We start from the raw sequence: 14,511 nt of genomic DNA on the forward strand, positions 1-14,511 counted from the left end.
GCAACAAGGACCTTCTGGTACTGCCCCATTTTTGTACACCTGTCCTCCTCAGGAATAAGAGATAGAAAGTTCTCCTTGTAGCGTGGGTCTCGAAGTGTCACCAACCAGTAATGACTGTCACCCAAACTTTTGAGAACGCGAGGGTCATGGGAACATAACATAAACTCAGCCATGCGTGCCAGACTACTAACAGGCAAGACTTCCGTGTCCTCACCAAGAGGATGACTGGCCATGCTCTCCTCCTCTCTGTCCTCTGGCCATCCACGCTGAACAGACGGTATGACAGCTGTGCAGGTAGTACCGTCTATAGTGCATGAAACTAGCTCCTGTCCTTCCTCCTCCTCCTCCTGTTCCTCATTGTCACCCAATCCACGTTGGGATGAGATGAGGTTTGGCTGTGTGTAATCTCTCTGTATGGTTCCTTGCTCCATCTCATTGTGCTCCGCCTGCAATGCATCCTCTTTGATTGGGAGCAGAGAGCGTTTCAGTAGACAGAGAAGCAGGATGGTGACGCTAATTATGGCGTCATCGTAGCTCACCATCTTGGTGGAGTCCTCAACGTTTTGGAGGATAGTACATATGTCTGACATCCATGTCCACTCCTGAGGTCTTATGTGTGGAGTCTGAACTGAATACCGATGGCCTTGTTGATGCTGGTACTCAACAACTGCCCTGTTCTGCTCACAAATTATTCCCAACATCTGCAGTGTAGAGTTCCAACGCGTGGGGACATCACACATCAGTCTGTGATTCAAAAGCTGCAAATGCTGCTGAAACACTACAAGGGCGGCGGAAGCTGTAGCTGACTTTCTAAAATGGGCATACAGGTGGCGTACTTTAACAAGTAGATCCGGCAGCTTTGGATAGGATTTGAAAAACCGCTTAGCCACGAGGTTAAGCACATGGGCCAGGCATGGTACGTGTGTGAGCTCGCCTCACCTCAGAGCCGCCACCAGGTTTCGGCCATTGTCACACACGACCATGCCTGGCTGTAGGTTCAGCGGTGTGAGCCACAGATCTGCCTGCTTTTTCAGTGCTGTCCACAACTCTTCAGCATTGTGCGGTCTATCACCTAAGCATATTAGCTTCAGCACAGCCTGATGCTGCTTGGCCGAGGCAGTGCTGAAGTGCTTCCAGCTTGTGACTGATGTGGTCATTTTGGAGATGGAGGCTGAAAAAGAGGAGGAGGCTGAGGTGCAGGCGCTGTAGACCGTGGGTGCAACCCTGATTGACCTAGGGCCCGCAATCCTTGGTGTCGGGAGGACATGTTCCGTCCCAAGGTCCGACTGGGTCCCAGCTTCCAGTATGTTAACCCAGTGTGCCGTCAGCGAGATGTACCATCCCTGCCCACAAGCACTTGTCCACGTGTCCGTGGTTAGGTGGACTAAACCGTAACTGTGTTGTTGAGAGCACGGCTAATGTTTTGGGACACATGCTTGTGTAATGCGGGGACGGCACACCGGGAGAAATAGTGGCGGCTGGGGACCGAGTACCGAGGGACGGCCGCCGCCATCAGGTTGCAGAATGCTTCTGCCTCCATGAGCCTAAAAGGCAACATTTCGAGCGCAAGCAGTCGTGAAATGTGAGAATTTAGTAGTGTGGCCTGTGAAGCGCTGGCTGCATATTTGCCCTTGCGTTTCAAGGACGGGGATATGGACAACTGAGCGCTGCGCTGGGACAAGGACATGGACGTGCTTCCTGACACTGCTACTTGAGAGTGTGCAAAGACAGGTGCAGGGCAGGAGGCATCTTTGCATGCACCATGGACAGAAGATTGGCTTGCATGCACAACAGTGGAAGAAGCAATGGTGCCACCCGCAGACAATGTTCCTGGACGCAGGGGTTTGGCCCACAAAGTCGGGTGCTTTGCTGCCATGTGCCTGATCATGCTGGTGGTGGTCAGGCTGGTCGTTTTGCCACCCCTGCTGATGTTGGCCTAGCAGGTGGTGCAAATGGCCTTTTTGGGGTTATCGGCAGAGTCTTTAAAAAACAACCAGACTCGGGAAGACCTACCGGTTGTACTGGCAACTTCCTTCGTGTTGGTGTTACGGGGAACGGTTGCCTGCCTTCTGTCTGCGGCCACCACACTGCTTCTTCCTGCCTGTTGAGGTGCTCTGCCTCCCTCCCCCTGTGTGCTGCTGTCCTCGCTCTGCATGTCCCCCTGCCAGGTTGGGTCAGTTACTATATCATCCACCACCTTGTCTTCCACTTCCGCACCCTGGTCCTCCTCCTGACTTTCTGGCAATTGTGTCTCATCATCGTCCACCTCTTTTGACAATTTCCCACCATTGCCTTCGTGTGACCGTGGCTGCTCAAATATTTGGGCATCGCTACACGCAATCTCCTCTTACCCCGCTTCAAGTGGACCGGGCTAGAGGACCGAATCTATAAATGGAAAAGTGAATAACTCTTCGAAGTGTCCAAGTGTGGGATCAGTTGTCTCTGGGTACTTGGCATGGTGGAGGAAGGAGTATCAGGATGAGGAATATGTGGTCCAGACTCACGGCTACTGAGACTTGACAATGTGGAAGACAGGGTGGTGGCTAAGTGACTGGAAGCATTATCCGCTATCCAACCAACAACCTTTTGACACTGCTCTGGGTTCAATAGTGGTGTGCTGCGGTCCCCTAGAAATTGGGACAGGATGGTCAGATGAGAAGATGTGGGTGTTTGTTGTGGCACAATTTCGGCTTGCCCACGGCCTTGTCCTCGGCCTCTGCATGCACCATTACCATCACGTCCAGTTCCCCGTCCCTTGCCACGTGCCATGCCCATTTTAAATGGAGGAGAGTTTCTTCCACGCTCACTACAAATGACTGAGTTTGGAGCGAACTTATATGTGATCCGTGTGATAGAGAAAACAGAGTTTTAAATACCTGGCCTGTAGGTAAGTAGTTTGAACTGCAAACTGCTGTGAAATGCTTCACTGACACACTAAAGGAAATTTTTATTGGAGGCCAGAAATGGCAGTATTTTCTGACAACGTATCTGTGATCCGTTTGACGGAGAAAACAGAGTTTTAAATACCTGGCCTGTAGGTAAGTACTTTGAACAGCAAACTGTGGTGAATTGCTTCAATGACACACTAAAGGAAATATTTAATGGAGGCCAGAAATGGCAGTATTTTCTGACAACGTATCTGTGATACGTTTGACGGAGAAAACAGGGCTTTAAATACCTTGCCTGTAGGGATGTAGTTTGAACAGCAAACTGCGGTGAATTGCTTCAATGACACACTAAAGGAAATTTTTAATGGAGGTCGAATTGGCAGTATTTTCTGAGAACGTATATGTGATCCGTTTGACGGAGAAAACAGAGTTTTAAATACCTGGCCTGTAGGTAAGTAGTTTGAACAGCAAACCGGTGTCAAAAATGTATCTGACACAGTGAAAAAAAATTGGAATGGAGGCCAAAAATGGCAGTATTTTCTGAAATATATATTGTGATCCATGTGACGGAGAAAACGCCGTTTTAAATAGCTGGATTTCTACCGCTGTAATATGGAAAGGACCTGGCTGTATTCTGCAGTGCCAACAAGCAAATGGCACAGAAAAACGGTGTTCTCTGGATTGCTTTTTAAATGAGGATTAAGATCCAAAGAAAAGTATTCCTGGCCCCTGAGACCTGGGCCTTTGTATAGAAATATCTAACAGCAGCAGTAGGCAGAGTTGGAATGGAGCCTCTTTTGCTATATGCACTGCAGTCTGCTATATACACTGCCTGCCCATACACCCTGCCTGCTTGATATCTCTGCAGATGGATTAGTCCTCAGAAGGACTGTTTGTTAAGATGGATATGTGTAATGTATGGTTTTTCTCCCTACACTACCTAATACACAAGCAAATCTGTCCCTGACACAGCAGCACCTCTCCCAAAATAAGCAAATAGTGTAGAAAAACGGTGTTCTTTTGATTGCTTTTTAAGCAAATAATGAGGATTAGAATAAAAAAAAAGTATTCCTGGCCCCTGAGACCTGGGCCTTTGTATAGAAATATCTAACAGCAGCAGAAGGCAGAATTGGAATGGAGCCTCTTTTGCTATATGCACTGCAGTCTGCTATATACACTGCCTGCCTATACACCCTGCCTGCCTGATATCTCTGCAGATGGATTAGTCCTCAAAAGGACTATTTGTTAAGATGGATATATGGAATGTACGTTTTTTATCACTACACTACCTAATATACGATCAAATCTCTCCCTGACGCAGCAGCAGCTCTCCCTACACTGTCTGATCCGGAGTGACTGGGACCTGCATGGCGGCGCCAGGTTTGATATAGACCTGATGACGCTGTCGGCCAGCCAATCACTCTAATGCCCACAACCAACATGGCTACAGCATTACAGTGCATGGCAGGCAATCCCTGCATGTTCATTGGCTCTCTAAAGAGAGGGGAGGGGACCCGAGTTCCTGCCCGAGCAACCCGGAAATACTCGGCGAGCGCTGAGGTTGTCGAACACCATGATGCTCGGGCGAGTACCGAGCAGTGACGAGCGTGTTCACTCATCACTAATTACCAGACCTCCGGGGGGAGGGTCGCCGGATAAATGTTTGGGTTTTCCATTAACTTACATTGGGCTCATTACTCGAGTCGCACACCCAAACATTATGATTTACTCGACCCGAATAACAAGTACCCGAGCATTTTAGTGCTCGTTCATGACTAATATATACTCATACACACATATATACAAAAACTCATATGTATACACACATATCTATATACACACTCATACATGTATACACATATATTCAAAACACACGCACACTCTCTCTTATGGTGTAAATATAGGGCACACAGTCTCCTTTCTGGTTAGATTCTGCATGTAATCCACTCTCCCAGTGCAAAAGATAAGCACAGCAGCTGATAAGGAGCTGCAGGAATCTCTATGAAAGAGAACGTGACACAGGCAGGACTGAAAACACCTGGTCCTGCCATAGAGCTCCCAACTGTCCCAGTTTCAGCGGGATTGACCCTTTTTGAGGGCTCAATCCCGCGTCCCATCATGGCTCAGCTGTTTTACCGGCTGTGAAGGGTGGTGGGCGTTGTTGCGGCGGTGGAGCAGCGGGCACAGGTAGTATCCAGTAGCTGCAGCTACCATGTTTGCCCGCTGCATGGGCGTGGAGTGGAGTGAATATTCATTCTCCTTAATAGCGCACACTGAATCGCAGCTGCCAGCTTCCTGCTGCGGCTCCGCTATCTTGTGTGCCCGCTATTAGAAAGAATGAATATTCTTTCTCCTCCACGCCTATTGGTGTTGAGGTGAGTGAATATTCATTCTCTTTAGTAGTGGGCACAGAGGGTAGCAGAGCTGCGGCCGTGCTGACAGTGTGCGCTACTAAGGAGAATGACTATTCACTCCTCTCCATGCACATAGTCCCAGCGTGGAGAGGAGTGAATAGTATCCCTGCAGCTCACCTCGGCGTCTGAGGGCGCATGGCTTTGATGGTATGGAAGGAAGGTGGGTATACGTGTTTATTTTTTTCATCTGTGCAGTGAAGGGGCCATGTATACCAGGATAGGGGGCCATGCATACCAGGATTAGGTCTGAGGGGGTCACATATATCAGGATTATGTCTGAGGGGGCCATGCATACCTGGATTGGGTCTGAGGGGGCCATCCATACCATGCATGGGTCTGAGGGGGGCATGCATACTAGGATTGGGTCTGAGGGGGCCATCCATAGCAGGAATGGGTCTTAGGGGGCCATGCATACCAGGCATGGCTCTGAGGTGGCCATGCATACCAGGAATGGGTCTGCGGGGGCCATGCATATCAGGAATGGGTCTGAGGGGGCCGTGCATACCAGGATTGCGTCTGAGGGGGCGTGCATACCAGAATTGGGTCTGAGGGGGCCGTGCATACCAGGATTGGGGATGAGGGGGCCATGCATACCAGGATTGGGGATGAGGGGGGCATGCATACCAGGATTGGGAATGAGGTGGCATGCATACCAGGAATGGAGATGAGGGCTGTCTGCTGAATGCCCCTCATTACCAGATCCCCTCTGACAACTCTTCCTGCCAAGGGAGAAAGAAATGGTAAATGGGCATGGATTGGGGTGTGTTCAAGGGTGTGGCCAAAATTTGCCTTGGCAAGCGTAGCAGGAGGACAGTGACAGCAGCCAATGAGCGCACTCATCAGTCTGATGGGGAAGTGTTCATTGGCCAGCAGGCTCTCACCCTGCATGACATGCCCCTTTTTCACAGGTCTAACCTAGAGCAGCACCACACCTTATTGGCTATGTGCAGACAGAGCATAGATCTGATTTTGTTTGGTACCGTATGGTATTCATTTTTTTTTAAGAACAATTACAACTTGTATAAAATTGCCATTTTTCTGCAAGTTTATTCTGTACATTTTCTTTTAAGCCAACAATATTAGTGCAGTCAAATCTACAATAGAAACAGCTAAAGTAACATGCACAGCATCAATATGCACATAAACAATGTATAGTACAATGTATGTAAACCTGTAATGCAGTAAATACAATATTAATGAGCAAAACAGAAGGTTCCTTTTGATACATCCATTATATTTACATCAGCAAAACTCTTCTATCATTTACTGACCTCTGATTTTTGTCTAATTTCTCTAAAATTAACAGTGGAAATATGATGAATGAGAAAAAACAGTAATAACTCTGGGTATATGTGATTAGAATATACTAACAATATCTATTTGATTTATTATACAGTAGTAGGTAGCATTCCACACATCTCAGCTTTATCCGAATTTCCTTATACTTGCACGTTTATTGAATAAATCAAGTGAACAGTTTTGAACCTAGTCCTTTATATTGTTCTATCCTCTATAATGAACGATTTGGAATTTAGCCAATATTGTCTGGTCTGGTTTTCAAATAATAGTGTAATATTGTAATTGTAATATTAACCCTTTCCCACAAATGGACTTAACAATACCTCCAGATTGCAGGTTATTTCCCACAATCATATGCACAATTACATATGATGGATGGCACAGGACCCATACAATCCACAGCAGGAGCTGGCTGTTATACATAGTCAGGCTCCTGCTCTGTGTGCTGAGCCTGGACATAACACCAATCTCAGCAAAAGTTTTTTTTTAGTTTTTTGTTTAAGTAATTTCTTGTGCAAAAGTAACAAAACATGAAAGTCTATATAAATTTGGTACTGATGTGTTTGTATCAACCCACAAAAAAAGATATCATTACAACAATAGTCAGGGCCATTAGTGCCCTTACTACTGTATGGGACCCGGTGACCAAAAGTAAAAAGGGGCAAGTCCACGGCCCGGGAACCCCCCTCTCTTTTCTTCTGCTTACTGGGCCTCTTAGGGACAACAGTTCCGTGCATGATGCACCTGGTGGACAGAAATGAGTGCTCTACCTTTAATCCGTGACCGCGTGCATCATGGTCCTGTGACAGGCTGTGCGCGCTCAACTTCAATCTGTTGCAGGGATGGAAGTGGCCGGTCAGTGTGTGTTAGTGAGGAGGCAGTGCATCTGTGTGATAGTGAAGGGGGTGCTGCTGAGGGGAGGCTGATGAGAGGGAAGCTACTGAGGGGATGCTGTTGAAGGGAGGCTGATAAGAGGGAGGCTGCTGAGAGGATGCTGCTGAGGGGAGGCTGAGGAGAGGGAGGCTGGTGAGAGGATGCTGCTGAGGGGAGGCTGATGAGAGGGAGGCTGGTGAGGGTATGCTGGTGAGAGGGAGGCTGGTGAGGGGGAGGCTGCTGAGGGGAGGCTGATAATAGGGATGCTGCTGAGGGGAGGCTGATGAGAGGGAAGCTGCTGAGGGAGAGGCTGATGAAAGGGAGGCTGCTGAGGGGATGCTGGTGAGGGGGACGCTGGTGAGGGGAGGCTGGTGAGGGGATTCTGCTTTGGGGATTCTGCGGAGGGGAGGCTGGCGAGGGGGATGCTGGTGAGTGGCTGCAGAGCGGGGGTCCCAATTTTGTTTCAAGAGAGTGACAGCCTCCGCAGACAGGGACGAGTAGTTGCTAAATGGGGTGCCCCCCTCTGCCCCCTTTACTCTTGACTACTTGAAAAAAATTTTATATTATCAATTTGAGTTATCATGTTTTGAAGTGTATTTATATTCTAAATTTATAGGTTTTTAATGAATACCAATAAAGATATTTTTAGTAGTGTATAATTGGTGAATATACAGTATATGCAATAATATACCCTGTTTACATTTATTAATTCAATGATCGCAGACTGCGGCAGCAGTGGGCAAGTGGCGGCGGTGGGAAAGCTGAGACAACCATTAGATTCTTCTTGACTGGGCGGCGAGCGTGGCGGTGCCACAGGCTGTGTTAGTTGCTAACTTAAGTCCATGTATTAATTTGTCCTCCATCTCAATATGTGATTGGATGATGCAATCATTCCCTCCCACCTTCCAACCCACAAGCAAAATTTATAAGCTACTGGATGACCCTGAGCAATGCTGCAAAACCAAATGCCGAATTACAACATCAGGAGGCCACGCTCAGGATTCTCCAGTAGTTTAGAAATTTTTGTTCGGGAGGGAATGATTGATGGAATCTGCAATCAGAAATACAGATTATAAAAAAATTGTCACAATCTGGTTACAATTAGTTAAAAAAATGTATGTGAAATATTCCCTTAAAGAAAAAGAAATAAAATGTACCTAAAAAAGAGTATTGGATATTTTTAAGAAATGTTTAATAGATTAGGGCCCGGCCAGAAGAGTCTACCTTGTTATAGTGGCGGCTTAAGAAATCTTTTGGCCGAAACAAAAGCTGCTGGCTATGTATGTGATGTGGTGTTCGATGGAAACTGTTAATGTGTGATTGGTGAAGATGCGGTGCAGAATGGAGTTTTTCAAAGAGTGGGCAGTGTGACTGTGGAAGGTTCAAGGGGTGGAGGCAGAGCTGGGGTAGAGACTGAGCGGAGTCTCAAGGGGGCTCGGAAATTTTGACAGTATGGCGCCCTGAAATTCCTGGTGCTAGCCCTGACTATAGTGAACGATGAAGGGTGTTTAAAAAATATATACAAAATATAGAATTGTTGTCTTCATTTCTTTTTGCTTAACAAAGAGTTATTTTTCCTTTCAAAGAGTGATCAAATAGTCACATGTATTACAAAATTGCACCAATGAAAACTTCAGTTTGTCCTGCAAAAAATAAGTCCTTATACAGGTCTGTTGACGGAAAATTGTCAAACTTACAGGTCCCAGGATTTGGTGATCCAGAAACAAGTGATTTTTTTAACAAGTGCTTTTTTTTGTACAAACATAATAAAATATAAATAAAACTGTATAAATTTGGTATTGTCATATTTGTACTGACCCACAAAATAAAGTTAACATTTTATGTGTGCATCACTAATAGCAAAAATGCAAAATAAATAGTGCCAGAATTGTCGTGTAGGTCATATTCCTTCTCAGAAATAGTTACTCTAATAAAAGTGTGTTAATAAGTTATATGTACCCAAAAGTGATGTCACTGACAAACACAAATCATACTAAAAAAACGAACCCTCATACAGTGGGGGAAATAAGTATTTGATCTCTTGCTGTTTTTGTAAGTTTGCCCACTGGCAAAGACATGAACAGTCTATAATTTTTAAGGGTAGGTTAATTTTAACATTGAGAGATAGAATATCCCAAAAAATTCAAGAAAACAAGTTCTATGTATCGCTTTTTGATGATTTTTATCTAAGTAAATTTCAGAAGACTTTTAATACCTCCGCCTGGTGCCTGTCTCCTGGGAGCGCTAAATAGACAGGGTGAATCCTTTCATTTTCTTCTGACCTGCATTCCACTGTCTCCTGGCTGAGAGATCCGTTGTATCCAGACTATAGCTGCACAACAATGAGTTAAGGCATCTCAGTCAGACCTAAGAGGTCGATACGCTATGCTACAAGCTACATCAAAGGTGAGCAAATTAGCTTCTGAAAAATATTTGAACTAAATAATCTGCACTTAGATCTGCACCTGTGTTTTCTGTCTTTTCCCCTCTCCTAGACCCTATAGCCTTGGGGTCATATACCTCTAATTTATACAATGTGCTTTTCTTGATTTTTTTGGGATATTCTATCTCTCAATGTTAAAATTAACCTACCCTTAAAATTATAGACTGTTCATGTATTTGTCAGTGGGTAAACTTACAAAAACAGCAAGGGATCAAATACTTATTTCCCACACTGTATGCCTAGGTCACCAAAAAAAAAATGTTATGGTTCCTGGGATGTGAGCATGGAAAACTGAAAAATAATTGATCTGGAATAAAGGCCATAACTGGCTGTGACCCTAAGGGGTTATGTTACGCTCACGCCCGGACAGAGGAGTGCCTGGAGGGGTGTAACTAAGTATCAACTCAATCCAACCAAGGTCACACGGCGGTCAGTCGACTCCGTGTACCAGGGAGGAACCGAGCAGAGGGACCAGGTGCTATTCCAGGTCAGACCCCGGTCACTGCTTTTGACCCCCACCGGGGATTGCAGGAACAGGAAGGTTAGGCTGGCGTACAGAGAGGTGGGTACTGGCAGGCACGGCTGTATGAAGACAGGTGGGAATTGGTAGTCACGGCTGGAATGCAGACAGGTGGGCACTGGCAGGCACGGCTGGCATGCAGACAGGTGGGCACTGGCAGGCACGGCTGGCATGCAGACTGTTGGGTACTGGCAGACAGGATAGGGACCAGTACAGACTGGGACACAGGAATGGAGCCGCAGGTGCAGTGGACAGCAGAGCAGAGTGAAACCGCAGATGCGGAGAACAAGCAGAGCAGAGCAAAACCGCCGGTGCGGTGAACAAGCAGAGCAGAACTGCCGGTGCGGTGAACACACAGAGCAGGGAAAAACCGAAGGTGCGGTGAACAAGCAGAGAGGAACCACAGGTGCGGTGAACAAGCATAGCAGAGCGGAACCGCAGGTGCGGTGAACAAGCAGAGCAGTGCGGAACCGCAGGTGCGGTGAACCAGCAGAGCAGAGCGGAACCGCAGGTGCAGTGAACAAGCAGAGCAGAGCGGAACCGCAGGTGCGGTGAGCAAGCAGAGCAGAGCGGAACCGCAGGTGCGGTGAACAAGCAGAGCAGAGTGGAACCGCAGGTGCGGTGAACAAGCAGAGCAGATTGGAACCGCAGGTGCGGTGAACAAGCAGGGCAGAGCAGAACCGCAGATGCGGTGAACAAGCAGGGCAGAGCGGAACCGCAGGTGCGGTGAACAAGTGGAGCAGAACAGAGTAGAAGGTGCAGGCAGACATGACAGGGCTCTGTTCACATGGAACAGACTGGAAAATACAGGAAGATAGTTATAACACAGGAGGTAGATACGGAGGCAGGGAAACGGGACGAGCAGAACCAGATACACACAAGGTACTTACAATGAAGTAGCGAGTGGACACAAAACTCACAAACAGAAGTACAGAGGCAATGAGTTGGAGTTAGGTGCAGGTTCAGATGCTGAAGGAAAAGGGAAGGTTGGGACATAGAGACAAACAGGTAACGGGCTAGGACACTGTTCAGACAGGAACTGAACCAGGAACAAGATACAGGAACTCAGCCCCCAGGGTGGCGGAAACAGACTAGAAGTCATAGATAGGTAACAGGCCTGGGTATACAGCCCCCAGGGGCGGAAACAGACAAGATACACTACGGGACCTGGCAACTCAGTTGCACAGAACACACTGAATGAAAGTGTTGCTCAGGCACCTCCTACTGGGTGGAGGGGGTTTAAGTATCCAGTGACTCACAGCAATAGGTTAGGGACGCATTAGGACTGCGCACACTGTAGCTTTAAGAATCAGAAAGTAACAGCGCCTCCGCCCTAAGCCAGCAGAGAAGAGACATACAAACAGCAAGTACTGGAGCAAAGTGTGCAGCCTGGCCTGATAGGTAAGATTGCGGTCTTGCATGGTGGGAGGTGGTAAGCCATGCAAGCACGCCGCCAGGGATGTTACAGGTTAATATCAATATTTGGCATTTATTGTGTTATTTATCTCATAAAAATGAATTACAGGAGTTATAGGATGACTTGCATGTAGACATTCAAGAGAGTTTGCATTTTCTTGACTGAAGTGATAAAGCTTACAAGAGTAATAGTCATTTTAATTTTTATCCCTCACGTCAATAGTACATGTGAAAATAAGCAACTTTGTAATATATATTATCAGAGAAATCTGCTTATTTTTTCTCAAAGACTGATCCATTCTCAAAATTCTCAATTTGTGGGTAAAATCTGTGTTCAAAGAAGACAGGAGATTCTATCTGTGTAACGTAACATTCTATGTACTGTACATGGAAGGGAAAGAAGGGGGGAGCTCGGCCTCTAACTGCCCTCTCCCTTCTACAAGGAATTTTATCCATAGTAGCTGCCATCTCCTATCTCAGTAATATAACATTCTGTCTTCACAAAATCCAGATTTTACCTGTGAATTGATGTAAATACTTTTATGCCCAAATATGACAAAAATATTCTAGGAGTGATACCCTTATTGGCTAACCAGAATAAAATATATATTTGCAAGCTTTCAGAGCACAGACGCTCCTCGTTCAGGCAGGTTTACAAATGAATTAATAAGATAAGAGCACAACATTTAAGAGATATTGCAACACGACATTTGTTCATGAGGTGGAAGGGGTGATGCCTCTTACAGATAAGCTAAAGAAATCAAATTAGGGATTTTGTTACAAATGGAGAACCAATGGAATGTTCTCTTAGTTATCTAGAGTCCATCTGGTGGAGGTGTGGGTCTTATCTATTACAACATTCCTCACAAGGATGGGATTGCGGCATGCAAATATTTCATTCAAAAAAATTATCTGGCCACAAAATCAACTTTGCAAGTTATCAGGTTTGTGCTACATCACAACTACTTTTCCTTTGGGAACATTTTATACCAACAGTGCAAGGACAGCGCCTTGGTAAGCAAAATGTCCCCATAATATGCTATCCTATTTATGACTAAACTAGAGGAGGAGTTTTTGTCATCTTGCTCTATTTAACCTCTAGCATACTTCCGCTACATTGATGATCTGCTAATAATCTGGACAGGCTCAAATGATGATCTGCTTACCTTCCACAATAAGGTCAACAAGTTCCACCCAACCATCAAGCTTATCCTCAACTTCTCAAAGTCCCAAACACATTTTCAAAGACAACACCATACAAACATCAATTTACCATAAGCCAAAAGGACGTCCGGCATATATTAGATGGAACAGCTTTCAACCAAGAAACACAAAAAAAATCCATCATTTACAATCAAACTCTGAGGTACATTCGAATCTGTTCAGACAGTAGGGACAAAAAACTATAGCTGTTATCACTGAGAAATGCATTCCTATAGCAAGGATACCATTTACTGGTAATAGATGAACAGATACACAGAGCTATAAGGATCCCAAGAAGCAGCCTCCTGGATTACAGACAGAGGGAGGAGAACAGGGTGCCTCTTGTGGTCACATACAACCCCCCACATGAGCATTCTAAGGAAAATTAGTACTGGTCTCCAACTCATATTCCACAGAGACCACAAACCGAAAGAAATATTCCGAGAACTACCACTTCTCTCCTACAAACAGCCCCCCCTAACTTAAGGAATCTCCTTGTCAAAACTGTCCTCTCATCATCATCAGTGACGGGCACATTCCCATGTTATAATAAAAAATGCAAAACTTTTACCCACATATTACCAACAAATACAGTCCGCATACCAAATACAAATCAGGACTATAAAATCATGGATGTCTTTTCATGTACATCCTTCAATGTGGTGTACATGATACAGTGTACAAAGTGCCCAGGAGGTATCTACAGTATATTGGAGAAACCAAGCAAAAACTGCGAACAAAGATGAATCTAAACAGACACATAATTAAGAATGAACTAGACACGACTGTAGGAAAATATTTCTCTTAACGTGGACACTGTATGACAGATTTAAAAGTCTTAATATTAAAAGGTCATTTTTAAGGACGACAGAGTTATAAGAACTTGGGAAATCAAACTGATAAGGATTTTCAATTCTTTGTCAATAGGACTCAATTTAACACCCGGATTTATGACTTATTACATGGATACAATTGACATCTCCACCAGAGGGACTCCAGATAACCAAGTGAACAGTCCCACTGCCTCTCCATTTGTAACAAATCCCTAATTTGATTTTCTTGGCTTATCTACAGCACGGTGGCTCAGTGGTTAGCACTGCAGCCTTGCAGCACTGGGGTCATGGGTTCACATCCTAACAAGGTCCACATCTGCAAGGAGTTTGTATGTTCTCCCCATGTCTGTGTGGGTTTCCTCCGAGGTCTCTGGTTTCCTCCCACATTCCAAAGACAGACAGATAGGGAATTTAGATTGTGAGCCCCAATGGGGACAATGCCTAAAATGTCTGTAAAGCACTGTAGAATTAATGGTTCTATATAAGTGAGTAAAATAAATTAACATAAATCTGTAAGAGGCATCACTCCTTTCACCACATGAACAAATGTTGTGTTGCAATATCTCTTAAATGTTGTGCTCTCATCTTATTTATTCAATTGTAAACCTTCCTGAAGGAGCCT

This window comes from Phyllobates terribilis, unplaced genomic scaffold (assembly GCF_046119375.1).
Source record: "Phyllobates terribilis strain yellow unplaced genomic scaffold, ASM4611937v1 Scaffold_8__6_contigs__length_399053987, whole genome shotgun sequence".
NCBI classification, from domain to species: domain Eukaryota; kingdom Metazoa; phylum Chordata; class Amphibia; order Anura; family Dendrobatidae; genus Phyllobates; species Phyllobates terribilis.